This window comes from Lygodium microphyllum, chromosome 14 (assembly GCF_053477565.2).
Source record: "Lygodium microphyllum isolate KBCC chromosome 14, Lygodium_microphyllum_v1.1.10, whole genome shotgun sequence".
NCBI classification, from domain to species: domain Eukaryota; kingdom Viridiplantae; phylum Streptophyta; class Polypodiopsida; order Schizaeales; family Lygodiaceae; genus Lygodium; species Lygodium microphyllum.
Window position 1 is genome coordinate 47,134,776 of NC_141148.1, and position 27,224 is coordinate 47,161,999.

The window sequence follows — 27,224 nt, forward strand, 5'->3', positions numbered from 1 at the left end:
GACTCAAGGCCGAAGTGGTCCATCATCTTGAGAGTAGCGGCCACAGGACATATTTGGAGGACTTTGTAAGTTTTTCTTTTGTTTTGCTTGTTTGTTTTTTTGAAATATTCTTTGTACTGACAATCCTGTTTTTAACAGTTAGCATTTTGTTTTCTTTGCAGCACTCCATTACAAATCACAATCCGACTGACCTTGAGACTCGATATGCAGAGAGGCACGGTCTCACTGCATTGATCGACCGATTGTATAGACGCAGCGGCCCTGTAAGTCGCTCATCTTTCTTGTCCGTAGTTACCATGAGATATTTGAATGCATTATCGTATGGTGGATTGATGTGTTGTTTCTTTTTCTGCAGAGTCCATTCGATGCTCTCGACGGGATGAGCTTTCGGTGGACCAGGATTTGTAGCTCGCCCTTGGATCCCTGGAGCTCACACACCTTTATTTTTGAGTCACCTGATCTATGTAGACATTTTCTATGTATTAGTGATATCCTGTCATGATTGTACCAATCGTTTTTTATGTGATCATGTATTTATTTCATGTATCAGTTTTATGATTTCAGTATACATTCTTTTTGTTTGCAAGCACTTTGTACACAATAGTGTAGAAACTATTTTGTATGGCTCTCATAAAGCACACAATGCTATATGTGGTAGGGCAGCTTGCTGTCCTGCCACAAATTTTTTTTAATCCCTGTTACCGTCGCTATTAGCGTCGCAAATTTTACTGCTCACATTGCTTTTGGCGTCGCTATGCGTGTCGCAAACCATCGCAATTAGCGTCGCTATTGTCGTCGCTATCAGCATCGCAAATGCGACGCTGATAGCGATGCCAATAGTGGTGCTAATAGCGATGCCAATACCGACGTTTCTATGGCGTCGTTAATAATGACGCTTTTTGCGACGACAAGGGTAAATTTTGTTGTTTGTATTTTCGTCGCTTTAAACGTCGTTATAAGGCCTATATCTTGTAGTGATATAAAGAGATAATTAATAATGTTGCCTTACAACCTCACAGGTGGTAGCCAGTATCCAAAAGAATGTATCTTGGTGGTCATGCATATTTTGATAGCCACATTTCATACTAAACATTACTTGACAATTTTTGCTCCAAGTAGTGTAGCCTTAGTGTAGCAAAAAGATGAGAAAGAGATTTACTTATTATGCAATTTATAGTAGCCAACACAGAAAACTGCACTTGAGTCTTACGAAAACTCATGAAATACCCTCAAGTACATTTGGTGATAGCATCAAATCTTCCTAGTCAATGCATGTTCCACACATACAAGCATGCCTTGAGACTACAAATGTGTATACTTATATCCCAAAAAATACTTGGTGCATTTTCTTAAAACATAGCAATGCTTCACTGCGAATGCAAACATGGCTACACTCTAGCTAGGTGTTGTTAGATGAGTGGTAGTGGTGAAGCTTGAAAATATTGTGTAGATACAAATGTTAGAGTATAGGATGGAACCAGAACGATACAGTTAGTAATGGATCAATACAAGAAGAAACCAGAACGGTCTATGCCAATTGGACTTTCCAAATCACTCCCAAATCATACATGGAACACCATTGAATAGGGCAATCATGTGTTATTCTATAGTTATTGAACACCTTAATAATATTTAAATAGTGTGTGGGGATCCAATTCTAAAGGAGAGGGAGATAGAATCACCTATGTTGAAAAAACGGTTAAGTTGAGAGAGAGAGAGAGTGTGTGTGTGTGTGTGTGTGAGAAGAATAGATAGAGCACACAGGTAAGAAAGAGGGTTGAGGAGAGAGAGAGGTGCATTTAACAAAAGAATGTATTGAGAGAGAGAGAGAGAGAGAGAAGACAATTTAAGAGAGATTTTAAGAGAAGGGAGAATATATTGAGATAGAGACAAAGAGAGCACAATTTAAGAGAGATTTTAAGAGATGGGAGAGGATAATCATAAGAATGGGTTATGGATATGCCTTAATTAGGGTAAGAATATGCCCACCAGTAAATGCAACAAATATGAGCTCTCAAGGCATTTTGGGGAGAATGGGCATCCCTAACAACACTTTTGAATAGGGAGAGCCTTCACATAGCCCATGAACAATGCAATGAGGGGCAATTTTCAGTCCTCACAAGGCACGAGCTATCTATGCAAGCTCAACCATCTTTTGGCAAAAATTTCTCTAACAATGGTTCATGTTTTGGTAGCCACATGGATCAGCCTTAGTCTGGATATGTGGGACAGCCACCTAATCATGAAAGAGAGATGAGAGACAAGATTTTCTTCTCAAAATTCAATGGTAATTCATCATCCCCAGCTGAACTTGAAGAGTGGCTCTCCAAGCTTGAGGATTATTTTGACATCTTGCCCCGTAATGATGACCAAAAGATCCATTTTGCAACAATCCACTTGGAAGGATTTTCACACACATGGTGGAGGTACATTAAAAGAGAAGATCCGCAAGTAAACTCATTGGAAGCATTCAAGGCACTCATGGTGTGTAATGTGTCCTCGGCTCCCCCGTACTAACCCTCCCCCGTGACCCTGTACTAACCCTCCATTCAAGGCACTCATGGTGTGTAATGTCCCCTCCCTCATGACCCTGTACTAACCCTCCATAAGAACCCCCCCAAAGAAAATTTTTAAATTTTTAATTTTTTTTAAATCTCTCCCTCTCTCTCCCCCTGCCATGTGCATGGCGAGGAGAGAGAGAGAGAGAGAGTGAGTGAAGTTAACGATAAGGGGGGGCATGCAACCCCCCCAAGTGGTGGGTGGCACCGCCTTACAACCTTCCCCTCCACCTTATAAAGCTCCTCCCCCTCCCTCGACACGGGAAGACTAAGCGCCCCCTCCCTCCCTGTTGTGTCATCCTCCCCCTCCCTCGTCTACTATCAGACGCGCCCCCCTCCAGCCTCGCTAGGCAATGGCCCTCCCTCCAGCTCGACCCCAACAGCAGAAAGAGCGCATAAGTTTATATAATGTGAAAACGTTATCATTTCGCATAAGTTTATAAGTTTATGTAAAATAATGGAGTTCGCATAAGTTTATATGCATGAAATGATAGATTTTACACACATAGAATGATAAGGTTTTCACATTATTTTACATAAAATAATAGCTTTAAAACCAGTTCAGTGCATGAATAGTCATTTAGAATTCATGCTTCGCGATCATGACTAAAAGAAACACATGGAATGACAGTTTCCGTTCGTAAGATGCAATTGCACCAATGGATAAAATCCTAGACTTCCATATATGTAAGTCACATGAGATCAAGTGCATAAAGAATAAGTATAATTGCCTAAAAATTGTTTTTATCGATCTTGCTAGGGACTATGGCAAATGGATATGCTCCTAGCTTAATTGAAGCTGGTGACCTAACCCTAAATGGATTGTTGACCCAAGTTATGGTTGGTTGTTTGAATAGGATATAAATCCCTTGAGCAAGTGTTTTGATACATCCAAGTTAAATTCTGATTGTGCATGCAATGGGATTGCGATGCCTTGAAGCAAGAGGTTGTGCATTCAACTATTTGTTAATGTGGTTTTGGATGTTAACCCAAATGGGATGTGATTGATGATTGCATGGCCGGTTGGTTACTTCAGTTGTGGTTGATTTCCTAGAGCAATAATTAAGGAAGGATGGCACTACCTATCCCCCGCGAACCGCCAAACCCTAACCAAGGGGGTTATGAATCCGCGCCGGGAATGTGGACCGAACCCGCTGTGAGAGGTCTCTCCGTGGAAATTACTTGGTGTAGGAGGACGGTTGGGTGACAGTGGGGGCTCTGGCCGTACATCCCAATGCCTCCGGGCCCTACACAAGTGTTCTACGTGACTTGAGATAGGATCTTGAGACCTTGATACTAGTTACACAGTGGAATCTTGGTAGGATAAACCTTCGGGGCTTGTTACCGAAAGACGGAAGGATTTTTCCGTGGAGGCAGAAAGGAACACTTAATTCTCCTGCATGGGCGGGAGACAAACATTAATCTAAAGATAAGTTAAGGAAGTGTTTGATCTTGTTTTATCTTGCTTTCGTGTCAGTGCCCTAAATCACGTAAAAGAACCTGTGATTAACGGGTTAATGCAGGAAGTTGCTTTATGTGTCAAACATAATATGGTAGGTAATTAGATAACTAAAAAAACCCTCGAGGGAAGCATGGTGGATGTGACTGCCGGGTCCATCCTACGGCAGGGTGGTCTCGGTTAGCTGAGAGCTTTCCTCAATGGAATTTATTTGATGCGAACGTTAGTTAGACAAGGACCTTAGAACTTGTTAACCCTTATTCATACCATTTTAGGGGACTGGAATGGGACTATGCCCTATGGGCAGAGAGGTCAAGCGATGCCTCCCTCTCGTTTCCCATTCTCTTTGAACCAAGTGCGATATGAGTCTGCTTGGGTCCAGTTGTATCTATGCAAAGTGGAGCGGCTGTCGGCCGATGCTAGAAGGCTATTAGGAAGCCTCAACTGCTAGGAACCCGGACTTCAGGTCCATCCTAGTGGGAATGGCCGGCTAAGTTCCATTGTGAGGCAGACTCAAGAGACCCTAGTTGGCAAACCCCATGTCATTCCTTGGGAGTGCCGGGCGACGTCTTCTAGATTGATCTCTAGATGGGCTGCTAAGACATGTCCCGCAATCTAAGGGGCAGGCACGTTACAGTTGGTATCAAAGCAAAACTTCATAATGATACATGATTAATTAATGTTTGGTTCAAAGATATATCCTAAACAAAAATAACCTAAGTGGTATGGCTTGATTGTCAGGCACCTTCTACACCCACGAATGCTGACATGCAAGAGAAGAAGTTCCTTCTCAAGCAAATTAAGCCACCCGAGCTTAATGGCAAGGGAAGGACTTTTCAAGCCGACGCTGAGATATGGATTGAGTCCATGGAGGACTATTTTGAGGTAGCAGGAACTGCACCTGCTAACCAAGGAATGCTTGCCAAACTTAAGCTTACAAGCAAAGAGCGACTTCGGTGGAAACAATGGTGCAGAGGCCAAGCGATCTCGGAGGGGATAGTCACTTGGGATAAGCTTAAGGAAGCTATGCCAGGGATGTTTCTACCACCTGCCTACCGCACACAAAAGGTGAATGAATTCTATGACTTGAAGCAGCTAGGATTATCACTTGAAGCATATTATTCGAAGTTCGTTTCACTCCTAAAGCATGTACCCCCAATGGATATGACACAATAGGTGTCGAAATTCTATGTTGGATTAAATCCACCCATAAACACTCGATTGGAATCGATACGCCCAACGAACTTGCAAGACGCATTACTCCAAGAAAATCCAATCATTCAAGAACTTAAATAAGGCAACTATGATGAAGATGACTCATGAGATCAAGACAAGAGGTGCCACAAGTGCGGAGAGATAGGATACATTCCTAAGAGATGCCCCAGCCGCCCATGTTTCCACTGCAATGAACTAGGACACATCCAAATAGATTGTCCTGAGTTGGACCCTGAGAATCAGGAACGTGCGGTCAAACAAAGTTGTCTAAACCCTACTTTTGGATCATATTATGAACCATATGATGATGAAGGCCCGGAGCCTGTTCTAACCTTTGAGGATGACTAGATATCCTAGTAAGATCTTCTTTAGGTAATAAGTCTTGTACTTGGAATAAATCCTATTGAATCCTATGAGTTGTGACAAGTTGTTATTTTAAGTTGAGAATTTGAGTAATCAAAGTAGCGCAGTGAAAGCGTAATGGGCCCTAACCCACAGGCTATAAGCCCCAATTGTGCTTCTCTTGCCTAGTTTCTCTCAAGATGAGGACATCTCAATTCCTCTAAGGGGGAGAGGATGTAATGTCTCCTCCCCTCCGTCACGAACCCGTACCCCCCCCCCCAAGAGAAATTTTTAATTTTTTAAAATTTTTTAATCTCTCCCTCTCTCTCCCCCTGCCGTGTGCATGGCGGGGAGAGAGAGAGAGAAAGAGAGAAAGGGAGTGAAGTTAATGATGAGGGGGGGCATGTAGCCCCCCTAGTTGGTGGGTGGCACTACCTTCAAGCTCCTTCCCCTCCCTCGACACGGGGAGACTAAGGACCCCCTCCTTCCCTGTTGCATCATCCTCCCCCTCCCTCGTCTACTGTTGACTGCGCCCCCCCTCCAGCCTCGCCAGGCAGCGGCCCCCCCTCCACCTTGGCCCCAGCATCAGGAGCGCCCCCCTCTCCCTACTTCGTCAACCTTCTCCCCTCCGTTGTGGCATAGCAGGCGAACCCCCCAGCTTCTAGGACAGCGCGCCCCCTTTGGTGGCCCGGTGAACGGCAGCAAGCCTCCTCCCTCCCCCTCTGTTTCGATAGGCAGTTTGCCTTCCCCCCCCTCTGCCTGGACACGGCAGTACCCCCCCAGTGTCATGATAAGGAGAAGAAGAGGGAGAGAGAGAAGGAGAAGGAAGAATGAGAAGAAGAGGGAGAGAGAGGAGAAGAAGAAGAGGAAGGGAGAGGAAGAAGAGAGGAAGAGAGAAGAGAGGAAGAAGGAGAAAAAGAGAGAGAGAGAAGGAGAAGAAGAGAGTCAGGAAGTGCAAACGAGGCCAAGAAGTAACAAGACTTGGTCTTACAAGGATCAAAACAAAGGAGTGTATAGGTCCCGGGCGAAGAGAGTTCAAGGTCAAAACCAGGGACAAAGGAAGAAATCCAAGACCAACAATGTCAATAATTTTTTTCCTACCCAAGGTAATGGCCGCAACCTCCGTTGCTTCCATTGCAACGAGCCCGGTCATTTCAAAAGGCAATGTCCCAAGCTTGGTAGAGGACAATGTCAAGGACCATTTCAAGGAACCGCCCATGGCCAAGGAGCCGCCACTTGGGGCAGAGGAAGAACCGCCTATGTTGCCAATAGGGAGATGTGCGATGAAGAAGACCCGACCATGGAAGTAGACTTTGAGAGGGTAACAGTCCATGCCGCCCTTCATAAGAAAGGCCCAAATCGCCAGTTTTTGGTGATTCAGACACCATCGAATTATCAAGGTAAAGGCTTCAAAACCTTGATTGATTGTGGCAGTACACATTCCTTTATTTCACCAGCTTGTGCAAGAAGATTAGGAATAGCCACAAAAGATGCACCTACCTTGCTTGTGGAATTAGCAAATGGTCGTGAGGTCACCTGTACCAGGCAAACTGCTAAGGTGGAATTTCTGTTGGGAGAAAAGAGATTTAGGGTTATGAACCTAGGTATCCATGAGTGTTTGCTCGGAATGGATTGGCTTAAACCTACTGATGCCCACATTCATTGTGGAAAGGGCCAAGTTTTCTTTCGAAATTCTGAAGGGGAATTGGTCACCACTCAAGGAGAGGCTGGAAAGCTGAAAATTCAATTGGCCAAAGCATCTCAGATAATAAAGGGAGTTAGAAAGGGGCTACCTGTCTATTTGATTAAGCTAAATAAGCTAGATTAGAATCAGGAGTCTAGTGAAGAACCTTCATGGCTAAAGGAGTACGTAGACGTATTTCCTGAAGAGCTGACAGAACTTCCTTCTCAAAGGGAAGTTTATCATGAAATCAAGCTGGTTCCAGGAGCTGCACCAATTGCAAAGAGGCCATATAGAATGTCCATCCCGGAAGTAATTGAGCTGAAGGAGCAAATCAAGCAACTGTTAGATCAAGGCCACATCCATCCCAGCAGTTCACCATGGGGAGCTCCAGTGCTGTTCCAGAAGAAGAAAGATGGAATTCTTCGGTTATATATTGATTACAGAGGGTTGAATCAATCAACCATTAAGAACAAATATCCTATTCCAAGAATAGATGAGCTTCTTGACCGTCTTCAAGGTGCGAAGATCTTCTCCAAGATTGATCTCAGGTCTGATTAGGATCAAGGAAGAAGACATCCCAAAGACGGCATTCAGCATAAGATATGGGCACTTTGAGTTCCTAGTCATGTCATTCGGGCTGACAAATGCACCTGCCACCTTCAATATGTTAATGCAGGATATCTTTAGGCCATATCTTGATGACTTCATACTTGTCTTCTTTGACGATACCTTAGTCTACTCCAAACAGGAAGAAGATCATGAACCCCAGCTTCGCATTGTCCTTGAGACAATGAGGGCACATAAGCTTTATGCCAAAAAGAAGAAGTGTGCATTCTCTTCAAGCAATAGATTGAATATGTGGGATTCATTGTATATGCGGAAGGAATCTCAATGGATTCGGCTAAGGTCAGAGATATTCTAGAATGGCCAATACCAACAATTCTCAAAGAAATACGCAGTTTTCTTGGATTGACAGGATGGTACAGGGTCTTTATCAAAGACTATGCCTTGATTGCAGCACCTCTGACGGATCTACTGAAGAAGCAAACATCAATTGTATGGTCAACTGCTGAACAATCTAGCTTTGATAAACTAAAGCAAACTTTGGTATCAGCACCTATCCTGAAACTTCTGGATCTTGGTAAGGAGTTTGAAGTGATAATTGATGCTAGCACACTTGCCTTAGGATGTGTGCTTATGCAAGAAGGTCATCCTGTAGCATACTCTTCTAGGAAACTGAAGAGCCATGAGAAGAATTATGCTACCCACGATTTGGAGTTGTTAGCTGTCATCCATGTTCTCAAGCTTTGGAGACACTACCTCCAAGTAACAAGTTTACCCTAGTGACGGATCATAAATGTCTCAAATGGATCTTTACCCAAAATGAGCTCAACATGAGGCAACGTCGATGGATTGAAGTTCTGGAGGAGTATGATTTTGAAATTAAATATCGGCCTAGAAAGGAGAACATAGTTGCTTATGCACTCAATCGTCGCAAGGCATTTCTAAATTCTCTAATCTTGCAAGATCCATCAACGGCTAGATCTTTAGCCACAAAGGTATCCATGCCAAACAACCCAATACTTGAGCTAGCTAGAGAAGAGGCATGCCATGATCCAACCTATCAAAAGATGCTAATGGAGATCCCTATCAAGGATCAAGACCTGAAGCTACAGGTAAAGTATCTAGAATTCTCTATCCATGGTGGACTTATCTACTGTAGAATGAGATTATGTATACTGGCAAGCCAATCGCTCAAGCAGAAAATACTATGGGAAGCTCATGACTCCCCTTTTTCAGGACATCCTGGCTATGCCAAGACCCTCAATGGAGTCAGAAAGAGCTATTATTGGCAGAGGCTTAAAGGTGACACTCTCAAATAGATCACAGAGTGTTTGTCTTGTCAACGCATTAAGGCCGAACATGTCAAAACGCCAGGGAAGTTGCAACCACTTGACATTCCCCAAATGAAATGGGAATTCATTAGTAAGGACTTTGTTGTTGGCCTGCCCCAAGTTCAGGGAGGATACAACTCCATTATGGTTTTAGTTTATATGCTTACCAAAGTTGCACATCTTATCCCTGTTAAGACAAACTATAAAGCCTCAAACATTGTGAGGTTATTTATCAAGGAGATATTCAAACTGCATGGGTTACCCATAAGAATCATTAGTGATCATGACTCTCTCTTCACAGCATACTTCTGGAGGGCTATCTTCGAAGCCATTGGGACTCAACTCTATTTTAGTACAACTTACCATCCCCAAACCGATGGTCAAATGGAGTGAGTCAACCAAGTCATTGAGGATATGCTAAGGGCACACTGATGTCGCGAACCCAAAAAGTGGATTCAATACTTGCCACTGGTTGAATTTACCTACAATGCTTCTTATCAACAAAGCATTCAAATGACCCCTTTTCAAGCATTGTATGGGCACGACTGTCGAAGTCCTTTAAACTTATCGGATCCAGCCTTGAGGGTTGAAGCTTCAAAGCAAATGCTGGAAGATATGGATGACCAAATGAAGTCAATAAGACAAGACATCCAAGCCGCCAAGGACAGATAGAAGGCTTATGCGGATCTAAAACTTCAAGATAGATCCTTCACTGAAGGAGATATGGTCTTCATTTGCATACGCCCGAAGAAGAGTTCCCTATCCTTGGGTGAATACAAGAAGCTAAGTCCAAGGTATTGTGGACCCTATAAGATTCTCAAGTGCTTAGGGCCTAATGCTTACAGACTGCAACTCCCCAAGAACCTAAAGGTTCATAATGTGTTTCATATCAGTCCACTGAAGAAGTATGTACCTAACCCTAGTCATGTGCTTGATAATCAACAAGTTATAATGCCTAGCCAATTCCTTGAGCTACGGCCTGACAGGATCTTAGATGTTAGGGAGAGACATTTGAGATCCAGAACCTTAAGAGAATACCTCGTCCAGTGGAAGGATTATCCTGAGGAGGATGCCACTTGGATGGATGAAAGTACTCTCAACCAACAATACCCTCAGTTCTTCTCGCGATGAGGACATCTCGATTCCTCTAAGGGGGAGAGAATGTAATATTTTTGCTCGAAATATTAGAGAACCTTGATCACCGCACGCCCACGCAAAAGCTGTGCAAAGTCATCTCCCTCAACGGAATAATGATAGTGAAAAAGTCCTTACCCCGCACACGCAATAATGAACCCCATCCACGTTGTGCAAATAAGGCCGTGGTTAAAACCCGCAAGCCGCACGAGAAATACCCCTTACGGAAAGGCAAATGGATAAATGATTAAAGTAGTGCAAAATTTTTAATTAATATCCCCTCTCCCCTCAGCCGATGCATGGCGAGGGGAGAGGAGTGTGAGAGGGAGGGTGAGTAGTCCATGAGTGGTGTGGGGAAGCATGAGGGGGGAGGCATGCACACAAGTTACGTGTGTGGCTACCTCTCCCCCCTCTTAGCCTATATGACCCCCCCCCCCTTGGAGCATGTAAACAGGAGTGGAGTCGAAGGTCTGTCATACTACCGCCTACCGTGGAGAACCTGCTGAAATCGCTGCCGCTGCCCGTCGTTGCTGCCCAAGCTACCGCCTCGTCTCCACCTACACCACCATCATCAAAACCGTCGCCATCGTCCTCTCCTTCATCCTCTTCTCTCCAATCATTCCCCTTCATGTACTCCTGTGGAGAAGCAGAAGCTTCTTAGAAGCTTCTAAAGTTAGGCTTCCATAAGCCTCGTTTTCACGTGCCTCCCTAGTTTCAAAAATCGGACTCATAAGCCCCGATTCCTGTGCAACGGGGAAGTAGACAGGTTTTTGAGGCTGAGTTGCCAAAGCTTGGAGGGAGTTCGGAGATCACATAAGGGCGAGGACAAATTGCGGAGTCCAAGTACACTATATCAACAATGGCTCCAAAGCCAAAGACGCAAGGTGCTCACGCGAGAGTTTCTACCCCGAGCATACACATAGACATCCATACGAGCCCTCAAGCCCAGGTTCTTAAAAGAATGATTCCGCATTAAAGCAGTGCATTAAGCACGATTAATTTTCATGGGAAGAATACATTTACGCATGTTTCTAATTCACATAGTCTAGTTATGGGAAACTATATCCTTGAACGATTTATAAGAGTTCGTGCATGTCATGCAAATTGGGTTGCTTGCATTTCCAAGTTGCAAATCCTAAGCGCATATTGCTTAGGTTTAAAAGATGAAATTGTTTAAATACATCTTTGATTGGCCGCGGAAAAGAAAAGTGCATAAGGCATTTAGGTAGTGATATTCTACTTGTAGATTCATATGACGTAATGATTGTCGCTATTGTCCAAGAAGTTGCATTGCATGGAAATGAAACCATGAACTTGCATGTTGCATGCGATGATGCTTGCATTTTAAGTCGGATTAATTGCCGTAGAATGGATTAAGTCAGCATAGTCTTATGACATTCGTTATTCATGAACTTCATTTATCAAAGTTGTATCTAGAAAAGGTTGCATGTCATATTTAAGCCTGAAATTCAACTGCATTAAACGAAAGGTTGTAGGCAAAGCTCTTGATGTAAATCCATGTAGGTTTTACGCAAGTTATTCCCCAAATTGTCAATCATCATGATTTTAGCAAGGAAAAGAAATAGTTATTGCAAACCTTATAGTTGCATAGAAGTAATGAATCACATATTTGCACGTAATGTGATGTCTTGCAACTATTTACACCCTTAGAATAAATTTAGCATCTCTAAGAAGAGATTGTTTCCTATCGCAAGACAAGTAGACCAATTTGGCTAGATCACTTGTAAGGGTATAACCCTCAAGGGATTCGTGAAAGCACAGCTAGTTGGTATGATGAACACTTCAAAGTGCTAGCTAGGGTTTAGTACGTTAAAAATTCTACCTAGTAGTGCACTTGGGACGCCAAGTCGAGACTTCCGAGCCCAAAGGTCCTACCCACATTCACAGAATGTTTAGGTTAAGTGGACACCTATACAATAATGATCTAGGGTTTTACCCTAAGGATCGATCGACCTAATACTAAATTTTCGATTAAGTTTAGAAACCCTAGGGCCAAACGTTATTGGCCTAGTAAGTTTAGGGATATGGTTGGGTAAGAAGACACCCCAAACACAACTTGACTAAACATCTTGACCAAGGAACATCATTGATGGGTGATTGATCCCACAAGTTAGATGCGACTCCTATGCAACAACTCGCAACGTCACATGGCTTTGTGTTTAAGTCTCAAGACGGATTTGCCACTCTTTAGATCAAGGGTTAGTAGGATCTAAGTACAAGATAATTTGCAAGAGGATGATTAATCCTACTACTAAGTTGCCGGGTTAGGGTAACGAGCATTTGACAAACCAAGTTAGGGCGACGGGAATTGCCCAAGATTTACTGTCTTAATTTAAGGAACCTAAGGTATTTGGGTTAACAGGGTATAACCCTAACCCAAGGATACAAGGGTACACAAACAACGAAACCCTTGGGGATCTTGCCAAGTCGCAATTGATCTCGGATCGGATGCTGAACGCATTCCTTGAAGAGGATTCACACCTTAGCAGTTGGCCAAATAAACAACCACGTGATTGATTGTGTTTGTACAGTTTAAGAGCACTGTTTGTATTGCTTTGCTCAAAGAACTAAAGATGGAAAAATAATTAATGCTTCAGGCTGAAGGCCTGAAGGGAGGGGCAACATCAGTTACCCCCGACTGTCTGCTTGACCCTAACCAAGGGGGTTGTTAGCCGCGCTAGGAACGTGGACCGAACTCGCCGCGAGAGGTCTCTCCGTTGGGCACTACTTGGAGCTGGAGGACGCTTGGGTGCCAGGGGGGCTCTGGCCATAAATCCCTTGCCTTCCGCGTGCTGCACAAGAGGCCAACGTGACTCATGATTGGATCTCGAGGCCCACATACTAGTCTACGGGCGGAAACTTGGATTAGTAATCCCTGAGGATTGCTGGATTGCCTTTGGGCGGATTATGGATTGGCTTACGGGCAGGATTATATGATGTATTCCAAAGATAAATAAGATCAATTGATGTAAAGAAACTTGTTTGATATTATTTTTCTATGTCAATGCTAAGATTACGTGAAGGAACCGGTGACTAATTGGCTAATTAAGGAAGTTGTTTTATGCGTGTCCAACTAAATGTGGTAGGTAATTAGAAAACTAAAGAAACCTTGAGGAAAGTGCGGTGGATGTGGCCATGGGTCCATCCTACGGATGGGTGGTCCCGGTTGGCCGGGAACTTTTCTCGAAGGAAATGAATAGCAAGGAACGTTGACCTAGAGTCTAGGTTACTAGAACCCCGATTTATGTTGTTTTAGGGGAACAGAATGGAACTATGCCTTATGGGCAAAGAGGTTGAGCTTTGCATCCCTCTCGTTTTCATTCTCCTTGAACCAAGTGCAGCATGAATCTGCTGATGTTTCTGCGTAAAGTAGTTCGCCTGGGGTTCGACGCTAGCTGCCGTTCTAGGAATTTGACCACTAGAAGAACCTTGATTCAGGTCGATTCTAAGTGGGAACGGCTGGAATGCTTTCTCTTCATGGCAAACTCGGGAGGACCTAGATCGCAGACCCTATGACATTCAGGGGAGGTGCCAGGCCGCACTTTCTAGACTCTCTTTCCGATGGGCTGCTAAGACGTGTCCTGCAAGTGAACAGGTGGACACGTTACATCTTTCATGGAGGATCGAGTTTTTTCTCCCTCTCTACCATGCCCTTCTCCATCTATCCATATACCTTCTACTTTTCTGGCTTATCAATTGACACCTTTCCTAATTGATTCACTTAAATTTTCAGTCACTCCTTTAGCTTATTCCTCCTTTTATGATTTTGCCTACCCATCTCTTCATCCTCTTTTACTTATTCCACTTCCATCTCCTGCCACTTCTATTTCTCAATCCCCTTAGTTGGTTAGTGTGTACGAAGGATTTGATCAGCAGATTTGGAGAAGAAGAGAATGGAGCTCAACTGATTCTCTCACGGGACCATAGATTAATTGGCCATTAATTCCAGGGGACTAGACAACTGCTAGTCAAGCATACCAAAATTACCTCCATTTTTCTCACCAATATTCACAATCTCTAGATCCTTTAGTGAGAATGAATGTCAATGTGAACATTGATTCCCAACAGTTGGATGCCCTATATTTTCGTGCCCTATGTCTACCTAACAGATACCTTGTTTTGCTAGAAAGGATGTGCTTCCTTTAGTTCTTTCAAAAAATCCTTCCAAGACATTTGTGGATGAGTCCTTCTCCATGGATCGTTTTCGAAATCATCAAGCCTTCAAAAGAGATCACCTTCATTGATGCCTCTGCAATGTATTTTGGATGATTCTTAATTATATATATATCTCTTTTTGGAGGTGTCATTCAGATGGTTGTGTTAGTGTTTAGTGTGTGGTTTGTAATAATTTGTATGTGATGAGTTCGTGCTCGTCGAATAATTTGTTCGAGAGCTCTTTTCAACTCTTGATGGTGGATGGAAAGCCTATGGTGGAAACTTGAAGAAGAACCTCTTATATCCTTCACAAATTTGTTATGACTTTTTATTGATTCTCAAACGAAGTTTTCCTTTAGAAGTATTTTTTCTAGAGATACAGGTGATAAGTTAGGGTCGTGGTTTGGAGAGATTATTGAAGATACTGAAGAAGATAAAATTGAGCTCTTTAGTGAATTTATATTCTTCTTTTCCTTAGGTCGCAAGGGCGATTCCTTTCTAAGTGTGGGAATATATGTTGAGAGTGGAAAATGACTGAATTTTTGACTGATTTTTGTTGTTGTTGAGGTCTAAATGATTGATTTTTTATGGATTTAGAGTGATGTATGGTTAATAATGGAAGTGTTTGAGAGTGTTTTGGATAATATTGATTATGTTTTGGAAGCTCATGATGAACTTTAGTGGAGATATGAAGCTCTGTGATGTTCTGATAGGTTTTGTTGAGGTTTTGATTGGTTCTGTATACCTTCTGTATAGCTTCTATTTTGTTCTGATTTTCTTCTGTATGAAGCATGGATTGATTATTGATGAAGATTAGAATCTTTTGAAAGTTTATTGAATAGTTTTTGATAGTTTGGAATGGTTTTAGTATGAGTTATGAGGATTTGATGTTCTCTAATGACCTTTTGTAACCCTCTGTAAATCTTCTGTAGAGCCTCTGTCTCTGCTCTGTTCCTGTTCTATACTGTTCTATAGATATTTTGTAAGTGTTCTGTAGAATGTATGTGTGACTTTGGAAAAGTTTTCTAACTTTCGGAAAGGATGGATCTAAGTTCAAAAGAGCTAAAACAAATGGAAGAAGCAGTTGCAAAAGACTGAAGAGAAGTCTGGAGTGACAGTGACAGTAGTGAGCTATGAAGAGACACTATAGTGGCTCTGGTGCCTCTTCACATCAGACATACCTCTTGGGAGGTGTATTCACGACCTAAGAAGGATTATTGAGAGTCATTATGAGAGTATTATAGTGAGGAGATGATGTACTATTGAGAGAGAGAGAGAGAGAGAGAGAGAGAGAGAGTCAAAGATAGTCAATTCTATCAAAACAATGTAAGTGTATATGAGAGATTGAGAGAGAGAACTATGAAGACATTGAAGATGAATACTATGTGATTGATTTCCATTCAAAAATGGTGTATTCTTTTATGCTCATTGTTATATTGATGGATTCTATGAAGATGTTGAAGATTATGGTTGATTCTATCAAATCCGGGGGGATATCTACTATGATGCTGCGTGAAGAATTGTTGTTTTCTTTGTTTTGATCATCAAAAGAATGAATAAAAGCTTGTTGATGTTACAAGATATATTTTATTGCAGTAGAATCCCCTTTTCCTTGGTGTTCCTCTTACGACTCCAGCTTTCTTTACCTTCCTTCATCTTTCTTTGTTTCTCTCTCCCCCTCTCTCTCTCTCATTGTTTCTCTCTCTCCCCCTATCGTCCCTCCTCACTCTTACTTCTTCTCTCTCTTCCTTTCCCTCAATGAGAGAGAAAGAGAGGAAGAGAGAGAGGGAGAGAGGGAATGAGAGAGGGAGAGTGTATTCTCTCTCTTATTTATTTATTTTTTGTATAATTTGTATGTAATGAGAGAGGGACAAGAAATGAGGGAGAGGGAGAGAGAGAAAGAGAGGGAAATTAAAGAGAGGGAGAGGGAGGGGGAGAGGAAATGAGAGAGGGAGGGGGAGGAAGAGAGAGAAAATGAGAGAGGGAGAGGGAGAGGGAGAGGGAATGAGAGAGGGAGAAGGAGAGGGGGGAGAGACGAAAACATAATAGGAAAATGAGAGAGGGAGAGGGAGGGAGAAGAAATGAAAGAAGGAGAGGAAGACAGCCAAAGGAAATGAGAGAGGGAGAGGAGAGAGAAAAAAAGAGAGAATAAGAGGAGAGAGAATAAGAGATAAGATGTTAAACATAATAGGCAAATAGAGCAAGAGAGGCTATGGCCCCTGCATGACATCCACATCTGTGCATGACATCAACCGCGATTGACCCCTGCAGCGTGAGGCCTCCTCTGTGCCCTACTGAAAAATGCAGACCAGCTTGCTATACCGTCACATCTCCTCGCCTTCGACGTCCACATCGATATCGTCTGCAACCTCCAGCAAAGAGAGCCCCGCATGGATCAGAAGCTAGTGATGATTCAAAGAGTCCTGACAGCAACCGTCTTACTGATGAGATTGCCATCAAGACGAGTATCGCATGCACACAATCGCTTCCTTGCGGAAGTACTTTTATGAGTGGTTTCAAGTTATATCTAGCAGAACAAGCTCCTTACAAAGGTCAATCCAAATCGAAGACTCTTCCTCAAGGCCTTTCAATTGAGTCTCTCATCGTCGACTACCTCAAGAAAATATCACAATTTATCTTGCATTACCTGAGGTTCAGGTATGGTGGGCAATTGATGATGAAGGATATTCAATGGTGTCTTACCGTGCCAGCAATATGGGCAGAAGCTACCAAGCAAAAGATGAGAAAATGTGCTCAGGAAGTTGGTATGGTCAAGGAAGTGTCAAGCAGAACATGCTCAAAGGATGCAAGCCCTCATCCATTAAGAGTAGTTCTGGAGCCAGAGGCTGCATCTTTGCATTGTCTCCAAAATGCTAGATTCCTGTCCATCAGAGAAGGGGAAAGGTTTGCTATAGTTGATGTGGGCGGAGCCACCTTTTCTTGGATGATGATGGCAATGCCATGTGCAAAAATTCATTTTTAAAATATCTCACAATTTTTAAAATATCTCACAATATAAATGGATTTTCCAAAAAAACAGCTTTTTAAACTGTACTCTTAACTTGTGGTCCATGCAACCACTTTGAGACATAGATAAGAGAGTTCATTAGATTGCCTTGGGTCTCAACCTTAAGATTAAATTCCACATAAAACCTTGTGTCATTTTAGACCTTAGAAAGAGAAAACACTTCTCTCCTCACTTCCAGAGGATTACGTTCTCTCGTTTTTCTTAGTGAGACAATTCCCTCTCTCGTCTTTCTTAATGAAAGAAAAGACCTTAAACCTTGACTTGTAGGGGAGAGGATGACCCCAAATGAATACAATGCTCATTACACACAAGTAAAACATTCTGAAGCATCCCTGGATGCACACATAAATACATAACACAATGCTAATGCAGTTCCTCTTCTTAGAACTCAATCCATCTTCATTTATGTGTAACTCCTTGGTTCTTGTGTACACTCTTACACTTGACAGACACTTCTTTCGCCCTTCAGAACTTGTATTGTACGTACCAGGTATCCTCATCACAGTGCTTTGATCACCCCATTAAGTGATACACTAGGAATACTGGTCTCTTGAATGGTCTCATGGCCATGCTAGATCATCAACACTTAAAGAAAAGCGAGTCATTAATTTAATGATATGAATTTATTAAATAGAGAATGCGTAATAAGCAATCAATTTAGTGACAATACGTATTAAACATTTTATGCTACATATACATATATTATTATGCATATTGATATGTTTTATAGAAGTTATACATGTTATATATATTATTTTTATAATTATATACTTATATACAAGAATCCATATAGTCTTGAATATTTGTATTATTAAATATATATATGAATTATTGTATAGATACTTAATTATTAATACATCAATACATATATTTTTAAATTATCATATAATCATATTAAACTTATTATTATTACTATTATATATGATTTAAAAATATGATAATAAATTTTAAATTATATATGTTAACCATTATATAAAATTATTATAAGAATATAGCTATATATATGAATAATTATACATCAATATCAATTCAAATGATGACATATTCATGAGAGAGAGAGAGAGAGAGCGCTATCCTCCTCCCCGAGGAAAAAAAAGATAGTGAAAAATGTAAGAAGAAAGACAAAAAAGAGAAGGCTTTCGGGGGCACCAAGGAGACGCCATGGAGCATCCCCGATAACCTTTTAGTAATTATAAGCACGGAAGATTGATGTTGAGCCTACAGGTTGCAATCTCAAGTGAAGAAAGTTACCTTATACCTCACTGAAATTTGTTATCATGTCACTTTGAAGCTTCTGACATCCACGTTTATTGAACACTTCGAGCAACACGATAAGTCTCCAATCTGCTCACACTCGATATGCATTTTGGATAGCAAGGGAAAGGCAAGGGCTCTCTAGCCTTCACTTGTGTGTCATCCTCCAATCATGCTTGGAGTGCTGTAGTCGCTCTGACATCCTTAACCTTTCTCTTTAACCCTCAGTAAGCATGATACTATAATTAACAAAGTCGTTATATATCAGCCATGGAATCTGCACTGCCAGCTCTGTAGACTCAGCAGCCTGGTTCAAATGCTTTAGGACCACTATGATGAATCCTGATCATGGCGCTGCTGATGGAGCATTTGGGCTAATGTTGTGCATCATATCCACCTTCATCAACCTTTCGTTGACACACAGCGTTGACTAATGAGTGCCGCATCCTCCCCTTTTCGTGGCAGCATATCCTCTATTGACGTTCCTTTGTCCACTTCAAGAGTGAAATCTATCCATCGCCCTATCCACTAAGGTGTACACCCCATTAGCGTCTTTGGAAACTAATTTTCTTCAAATTTACTTTACTTTTCTATTCATGCATTGTGCAGTAGTAGAAATATGTTGTTGAAGATAAACTTTGTGCTCAACCATATATGAGATTTGAGAAGAATTGCAAAATTGAATCCATGCGATGCAATCAAACAAGTGATGAATGCATTGAAAAAATAGTGCCTAGTCTATCTATATATGCACCTCTCATATGCAAGATGCAAACACCATTCCTTGATTAGATTAAATCCTGTCTCATCTCTGAGAAAAAAAACAAATATTGTACTCCACTCCATCCTCCCAAAATCTCACAATTTCTCAATAAAATATTGGTCCTCAAGATGTTAACCAAGAAAATAACCGATCTCAGAACTGCCTGCGTCCTTCACGACCCTCAACTCACCCAACCACCTTTCCCACTCAACTAGATGTTTCTATTTGACTGATGAATATCCCAACACTTGTGCATACAAAAAACTATGCATGCTCAATGAAGATGCTCTCTCAAGTGCATACAAAAAACTATGCAATGGATATCATGTCGTGGTAGTGCTCAACAATGGTGCAAAACATGCATTAACCCAACCCATGGCATGGAAGTAATTGATAAAAATTAGGAGATGACCCGTGAGTGCATTGCATTGGACAACTGCAAACTTGTGAATCTAAAATCCCTATGATGTGCAAGAGTATCAACAAGAAGTCATACGTGTTTCATGATGTTCAGCAGCTAGCAACAAACTCCAACTCCAATTTGTCAAAAAAAAAAATCCAATTTCAACCAACGCTATCAAGTTTTCACACAAAAAATCCAAACAAAATGGCCAAAATTTTCCCTGAGCCAGACAAACGCATGAAATTCAATTACAAATTACAACACAACAAATAGCCATGCAAATGACTAAGCTTAAAAAATTTCAACCTATTTATAGTTTTTCTAGGGTTTTCCAACTTTTGTACGAATGCTTCACAATGTTAAGTTTGCAAACAATAGTGGCATGCATGAAATAATATTAAAGGGCCTAGACTAGTTTAAGAGCTACAAAAATATAAGTCATCTCAATCCTTAGAGATGACAAACAAAATGCAAATGGGAAGGTTGTGTACCTGGGATTTAGCACTCTCTCACAATAGTTATCTCTTCTATGTGTGGTTTAGCATCTCCTAATATGATTTATTATTGTGGATTACAATGAGTTTATGATTTTTGCTACTTTCTATAATAACTAGAGTGTATCCACAACGTATTTAGGTAAATAAATAGAGAGAGAGAGAGAGAGAGAGAGAGAGAGAGAGAGAGAGAGAGAGAGAGAGAGAGAGAGTATGTGTGTGTGTATTTCACTCAAAAGATTAAAGTATCGCTCAAAGTGTCAAAAATATAGTTTGTACAACTCCACAATGTTATGGTGTGACACTAAAAATACAAGAAGAAAATTTATTCACAACCCCTAGCTTGAGTTTGATGGACTAGTAATGAAGCTTATCTATTTTGGTGTGATTTCATAAACCATGATGAACTAAGTAAATGTGAAGCTCCTATGCAAATAAATACTATGTTTCTAACCATTGAAATGTTTTAAGCATGCATTTAAGTGATTGTTAGTGACCTAACCTTGGCAAATCTTTGCTATGTGTGCACATCATTTACAATCTTTGTGCTCTAGGCATCGAGGTTCAAGCCTTCTAGGCAAGAAATACATCTCACATTCAACTTGTGGGGCAACACATTATCTTCTTTTGGCATCAAAATAATATTCCTTGTCATTTATTTCTTCCCCAATTGATACCTTAGGGTTGGTGTACACTAGTCCTCATCGACTATGTGCAAGCTGTAAAAAAAGATGTCATGTGGTTTCACATTGTCCAGAAGCTTTGATTTCAATATATTTATTTTCAAGCTTAATTAGCAAAAGGCAATTGGTCAACTATAAATAATACTACCACACATTTAAAGTTGTAGATTCAAATTTTTGCCAACACTAGAAGTACCTTGGAGTGAAACTAGGTGGCCTAAATATGCTAGTTGTGAACTTTCCGCCATGTAAATAATTTTTTTAATATCTTGTTTGACGACACATTAGAATACAACTCAATATGGAAGGTTACCAGGGCACATGTGAAACCATCCTTAGTAATGCAACCATTATCAAATATCATGAAATAATATTCATCATAATTTATTTATTCATTTCTTTATCTCATAGTAAGACAAAGGAGAGCTCCAAAGCAACTTATAAAGCTTCATGCATGCCATTGATTATCAATATTTGCATTTTTTGATCCTTTGAACTTACTTTTTCCAATGATAACTTCACAACTTGTGTTTATTGCTACTAAGTACATTAGTGTACAAAATATATGTCCTGGTAGTGGATAGTTACTGGCAAAGAGACTCTTTGGCTCAACTCATGTGGATAGGGATAGAACACAATGTTCCAAGTCTGATCTGAATGATGCTAACACTATGTAGAGAGATGCACAAGACATGATTTTGAAAGTCTTGATTAGACTAATTCAAAGAACACAATGTTGTAGGTCTTGATCCTTAAGCCAGATGAGGTGCCCATCCTCCTCCTCCTCCTCCTCCTCCTCCTCCTCCTCATTCTCTCATTCTCTCTCTCTCTCTCTCTCTCTCTCTCTCTCTCTCTCTCTCTTTGTGTACATGCACACAACATAGTATACTAGATATTCTCCTCCTCCTCCTCATCTCTCTTCTTTCTATTCTAGAGGCTCTCTTTCTCTATCCCATTACCACATATCCCTATTTTGGTGTTGACATTCCAAGAAGAATGTTGCCCAACCTAGCCTTCTAATAGCGTACAACATGTACATGCCAATTTGAGGGTAGGGATGTTGAGCCACAAATTAGTACAATCGTATAGAATGCTATTAGTTGGATTCCAGAGCAACAAGGACAAGGTAAATGAGATATTCTAGGTACTTGTGGATTCACTAATTCCTATATGTCACCATCAAGATCATATAATAGACTCTTGGATTGTGATTTGGCATGAGTTTCTCATGATTAGTGTCATTTCAGCAAAATATCGATAAATCAAAAGCTAGATGTCAAGCCAATTGGGATTCCATGAGCGCTTGCAGTCATTGGAAAGAATAGGCCAAACGTGCTAGGAAATCCATAATATATAACTAGAGGCTAGAAAAGCTATTGGATAAGATAATCACTACAACAAAAAGGCCTCTTAGACGCACTTTTAGACGTGATTTTTGAATTGAGAGAAAATCTTACGAGTGCGTCTACCCGCCCGTCTATTTGCGCATCTACAAACTCGCATCTATAGTCGCATGTATAAAAAAATTTACACGCAGAAATAGACGCACATATACACGCGTGAATACAAGCGCATAAAAAAACCAAAATTGTTATTTATTTAATTTCTTTTGCGCATCTACCAACACGTCTACATGGCAAATTAGACGGGCATATAGACACGCCCATAGATGTGCTTTTACAAGCACCCATAGATGCAAACGCAAAACAAAAAATCTCATTTTTTTAAAAAGAATATTTAATTTCTTTTTTTAAATTTGAATTATGTAGCGTGTGTACTCTGCATTTTAGACGCGCTTATAAATGCGCGTTTTTTGCAATTTAGACGCGCAGATAGACGCGCAAAATAGAACACAAATTGCGCATTTGGAAAAAACACAATGGATTTGAAAGCATGATAATTGAAAACAAAAATCCATGTATTCATTATAGATAAAACACATTTACATGGGGAGTTTAAGTGCTTGCGACCTAAAGCGTGGCCGCAAGCAGTAGGCTCAAAGATGGATAATAGATATGCAAGAAAACAAGGCCATAGATGAGGTATGGTGCTCCTCTACGAATTTGAAGAAGAAACATCTTCGCTAGCATCACCATGGCTACTAGCATCGCTATCCCCCTCCTCACTATGCTCCACATCGGGGTTCGCCTACACACACAAAAGATCAAGGTTGCTTACGTACAATTGCAAAGAAAAAGTTATAATTAGCTATACTTTTAATAGGAAAGTAAGAAAAACATACCTCCTCTGGCTGTCAAATCCTCATAGCCTGATTGTATTGCTCCTGAGTGATTAGACCCTCCTTATAGAAGTGAAGCCATGTGGATGTGCGGTTATGGCCTCGATGGTAACCTACCTCTCTAGGAGTAGGTATCCTACCAACGATAGTAGTCTGCAAAACAATTATGATATATACAAACAATTATGAGACACAATGTATTAGAACAAATTATATAAAGAATTGAAAGAAATATAAATTTTAAAAAACTAGAAATCAAAATATACTTACAAACTCTGCCTCCCACGACTCTCTACCGCCCGATCCGTAATGCGACGATCCCATGGTTTCCATTTGGATGTGTCGCGCCTTTGTGTGCTGGCGACTCTTCACTTTCTCTGTTGCTTTCTTCTTGGCTTTCTTCCACTCTATGCGGTGGCACATATGTGGTTGGCTATAGGCTCTACGCCCCTCCTCCTGTCTCCGTAGTGACTCCCTGGCGCGTGTCATGAGGTGGGATCTTTTGTTGTGAAGCAAATCCCTCACTTTTGTGCATCCCTAATCATTCGAGAATTGCTGACCCTCAGGATTTGGGTGCCTCCTATGGACTGCCCTCAACATCTCTTGCCACAAGCCGCTTTTCTGATTCTTGAAGTAAAAGAAATAATCTTTATACGTCGCATGCACGACGCTCCTCATGTACACCATTACATCCCTTCCTTCATCATCGTGGAAGATGCCACCAGTATATGTAACTCTATAGTACTGGCGTACAAGCTCCTCTACATTATCTTCTGGTGAGGGTGATCGCTCGCCACCTCCTAGGCAACCCCCACACAAGCCTCGTCCTCCCCCTCGACTCTCCCTCCTCCCTCTCTATTGACTACCCTCTACCTCGCTAGATGCATGTGCTTCAGCAAATGCAGGTGCGTCGACTGACGCTTGTGCTTTAGCCGATGCATGTACAGGTTCTGCACGTGGAGTATCTGTAATTGGAGTTTGGACATTTGGTGTTTGGGAAGTAGTTCCAAGCAAAGACATCGGAGGCGTTCTAGACATGACGTTGAACACCTCATCTGCTGTGGGAGAGCGGTCAAGGTGTCTAGTCATCTCTCCCATGAAGTCTTCCTTACTAGGAAAACCTCCAAAAACTGCATTGACCCCTCTTCCAAATAAGTCCAATGTATCATTCATGCGATCCAAATCCGGGTCATTGCTAGATAAACCAGGATACGACATCTGCAAAAAAAACACAGGAAAAAGATAAGTTCTTACAATTCTAGAAATAAAAAATTATTTTTTATCAGAGCTGGCTGGCGCATGTATAACCGCATCTAAAATGCAAGATAGACGTGCTCTCAGACACATCCCTAAAGTCAACCCTCTGGTCAGAGCGCATATATATCCGCATCTGAGATACAGTATAGATGCGCTATCAGATGCGATTCCTGAGTCAATGCTTCTGGCGCGCGTGTATCCTCGCGTGTGGAATGTAGAATACACGCGCCTCAAGACACGACTCTGAAGTCAAAGCTTTTGGGCAGGGCACGTATATTCCTGCGTCTCACATGCAAGATACATGCGCCTGGAGACGCGACTCTGAAGTCAAAGCTTCTTCTATGCAGAGCACGTGTATTCTCGTGTCTCAGACGCAGAATACACGCGCTATGAGACAAGGCTGCAGACCCAATGACAGCAAACATAGCTTTGCGTCTATCCCTGCATCTGTACTAAAATGTAGACGCGCTGGCAAACATGCTCAATCAGCTGATTTCAGTCCGATGACCGCCATTCATGATTTATTTATACTATACAAAATGCAATCATAGATCCTAATACAGAGAGAGAGAGAGAGAGAGAGAGAGAGAGAGAAGACTCACCTTGGGTGTTTGGTGTGGCGGGTGGTGGCGCTTCTTCCTTCTCCTTCTTCCTCTCCTTGGTGAGTTACTCTCCCTTGATGTTTGCTTGCTGCTTGTTGTCTCCTCCCTTTGCTTCTTCTTCCTCTTGTTCTCCTCTCTCTTGTTCTCTCTTTCTTCCTCTCTTTGGCTTTCCTTTTTCCCCTCTTGTCTCTTTGAAGTGAAAGAAGAGGTGAGTCATGAGGAGGTGAGGCATGAAGATACTGCATGTCGGCTAAACTCGAGCTTTAGAATGCGCAAAAAACGTAGGAAAGGAAAGGCGCAGCTTGAAAAGAAATGATTCAAGTATCTTTTGAATTTTGACGTTTGCATCTAACTTTACGTGTAGTCTATGTTTACGTAAACGCGCATATAGACGTGAAGTTAGATGTGCAAATAGACGCAAATTTAGACAGATAGGTAAACGTATATATAGACGCGCATTTAGCTTTTATCATGAATTTTTATTTGTAAGATAATTTTTTATAGTAAGTTCTTATCATAAGTTTTTATGTATTTATGATAAGTTTTGTGTATTTAAAATTGACATCTTAGAATAATTGATACGCTGTCAAGCGATTTTCTGAAAACTGAAATCCCCTAGTCAAGTTGTAGTTAGGTTTGATTTTTGCTAGCTTAGTTGTTTGTGTGACATTTTGTTTTGTTCTTTCGTAGTTGGATTTCTTGTGTTTGTTTAACCTAGGTTTTGTTTCTGTCGTTTTGTTTGATTTGTTGAGTGTGAGACTTGATAGCCTTAGTCGAGCTTGGTATTTTTTGAACAGGATAAAGTTGGAGTTTGCTATTAGCTACCGAACATTGAGGAGCTAGGTATGTATTATTGTTGAGACTCTTGCACATCACAAGGGATAATGGGTTCACGAGCACTTCACGTTGCACTTATTGATGCACTGCACTCGGGGGTCGTTTCTTGTCCTTACCAAATACTTCCATGCCATGGGTTGGGGATTATGCACTCTTGCACCATCATTGAGCACTAGCACGGCATGAGGTCCGCTACAACTATATGCAGTAAATCTTAGATCCATACGCACATGAGAGAGCACCTGTCATTGAGCACGCATGTTTCTTGCACGCACCATTTGGGATGTTCATCACAAAGTTAGGAACCTCTGGTTGAGAGGGTAAGGTGGTTGGGAGAGTTCCAGGGTCGTGAAGGACGCCATCAATTGTGAGAAGGGTTGTTCATATTTGGTCAACATCTTGAGGACCATTATTTTCTAGAGTGTTGGGAGATTATGGAGGGGTGGAGCGGAGTATATCATATCTTCTTATGAGAGTTGAGAGGTGAGGATAAGGAATTATAAATGAATAAGGAATTTTGTTTGCATTTTGCATGACGCACGATCACATCTAGATAGGCTAGGCACGATTCTTCAATGCATACATTATTTTGTGTGTAGCATGGATTGTTTAATTGCATATCATAAATCAATTGCATGTTTTATCAAATCATGTATGGTTCTGCACAAAGTTTCTTTCCAAATCATATTTCTGCTAGGGCACATTGCATGAAAATAAAATTCCAAGAATGGTTTCGCTCCTAGCATTTAGAAGGATGCGACTGCTCAGGTTGAAGCAGGAATTTTGGGCACGGGAAAAACCATTACCTCACAGAGATTCAGAGAGACCGGTTCACAAGGATTACTCTAGAGAATTGGTATGTCACTTTGAAGGGTGACTCAAAGCCTCAGCTCAATCAATCTCTCATTGATAAGACTTACAGAACAAGAGCAATCATCTACATCTGTGAGGAAGTCTGGATGGAGATCCGTGCAAAATCTATCACAATTCTGTGTTCCTTTTTGCTCGATGGAGTTACTCCTAGTAGTACAGTCTCTGATGAAGAGGATGATGATCTAGATTATGCATGGCAAGAAGAGAGGCAAGGTCGCAATGAAGCTAGTGCACGGGCTGAAGCCTTGTCTTTACAGTTACAGAGCACTCAAGGAAAACTTGATTCTCTACAGCAAGAATTGACCACAGATCGGTTGAATGAGACAGT